The sequence below is a fragment of the Aotus nancymaae genome, unplaced genomic scaffold (genome assembly GCF_030222135.1).
Source record: "Aotus nancymaae isolate 86718 unplaced genomic scaffold, 86718_ANA_hifiasm-v0.15.2.pri h1tg000058l, whole genome shotgun sequence".
Classification (NCBI taxonomy): Eukaryota; Metazoa; Chordata; class Mammalia; order Primates; family Aotidae; genus Aotus; species Aotus nancymaae.
In genome coordinates this window covers 13,888,370-13,890,083 of record NW_026988472.1, presented here as the reverse complement: position 1 = coordinate 13,890,083, position 1,714 = coordinate 13,888,370, and the positions used below count along the sequence as shown (strand labels likewise).

At 38.0% G+C, this 1,714-nt stretch overlaps 1 non-coding gene across 1 annotated transcript; it reads right to left on the bottom strand.

Moving 5' to 3' along the window:
• Nucleotides 1–478: 478 nt before the first annotated feature.
• Nucleotides 479–642, bottom strand: LOC135270016 (U1 spliceosomal RNA). Its single transcript, XR_010338243.1, has one exon. It is a non-coding gene; the product is annotated as a U1 spliceosomal RNA (small nuclear RNA).
• Between the last annotated feature and the right edge of the window lie 1,072 nt (nucleotides 643–1,714).

The window sequence follows — 1,714 nt, the reverse complement described above, 5'->3', positions numbered from 1 at the left end:
ATGCAAGGAGAGCCTTTCTCTGGATTTCCCTTATCTGCCTAAACAAAGATCCACTAACCAAAGAAGACCAACTCCTAACATAGGAGAGAAAACTAGAAGTCAACACTATATCCAGACAAACTATGGCAAACCATCATCTATTCCTCCTGAAACCTACTTATTTTTCCCTCAAATCATTTAATCTCCCCTAAATTGTCTACATTCTCCTTCCTCTCTTCCCTATGAAGAGAACGTGCAAGCTCCTAAAGCTCACTGCTTATTGATGCGGGTGGGTAGATTCAGTTTCTTTCCTGTGATAACCCTCAATAAATCTGTATACCTTTTCTTCTGTTAATTTGCCTGCTGTTATTTATCAAAGTCTCAGAGGGAAAAGTCTTCTCTACACTATCATCTTAATTATTGTATTTTTGTTGACAAATCAGGCAAGTATGAAAAATATCACAGAAGCAAAAAAACTTAAAAAGTTTTTTTTTTTAAACAGGGGAAAGCGCAAATGCAGTCCCCCACTACCACAAATTATGCAGTCGAGTTTTGCACATTTGGAGAAATCGCAGGGGTCAGCACATCCAGAGTGCAATGGATAAGCCTCTCCCTGGGAAAACCACCTTCGTGATCATGGTATCTCCCCTGCCAGGTAAGTATGAGAAACTTAAAAAGTTAAACATCACTCTTCTCTCCTTTAAAAATTTTTTATACCTGTGATTGACGTGCATTCATTTTTACTGCATGTTTTGCTCTTAGGTTGGATTTATGATTTTGTGGTCTTAAACATCTAGAGACCCATTTCTCTAGAAAGGCACAGGTTCTGAGATGAAGTCTCAGACTCTCTGTATTTAAATAAATTCATTATTTTCTGTCTCTTTGGAACCTTTCCTACCAGGGGTCCTTTACTAAACCCAATTCAGTTTCTGTTTCACCCAATCAGACACCTGAAGCTACTCTACAGGACTCAAGTCTAGTTTCTGTCATGACTTCTGAAACCAATCTAGATTTTAACAATGCTCAAATAAACTCTGTGAACTTGACACAAGTTGTAGAGCTAGTGCATCTGAGAGATCTTACTGGTGATGACCTCCAAATGCAAAGCAAGAGGCAATGAGCACAAGGAGTTCAGCGGGGTACCTATATCTGTTTGCTTGTTCCTCCCAGAGGTCATCATCAGGCAGTCTCCCTGGGATCCAACTTCTGATACAAGATCTAATAAAAGAAAAACTTTGGTACATTTCTATTTTAAAGAGTTTATTTGAGCATTCAGTGATTCATGAATTGGAGCAGCATCAGACTGCAAACAGCTAGCACTCTGCCAGGAGGAGCAAGAGGGGAAACTTCTATAAAATTTAAGAATAGAGAGGAAGATAGATACCTTAGAAGCCTCTATTGGCACATAGGTTATACAGTATGAGAACAGAATCTTTCTTTCTATTCCTTCTGTGTACTCTGAATCTCTGACTTTTTCACCTGCTTATTTGTAGAAGCAAGATAAACAATTTTGATTGGTTAGAGTGAAAATCTCTAGTTAGAGATTAGTTGGTGATTTCTGTTTGGTACAATTTCTAGTTTTAATTTACTGTTTACCTTGGACCTTGGTTCGTTCATATAAAAATTTAAAGTGCCAAAGCCACAATCTAACTGTATTTTAATTAGACCCAGTCTAATGGTCTCCCAATTAGAAATAGTTAACAAGTGTAAGAACTCTTCACCTAACCCTAGTCCC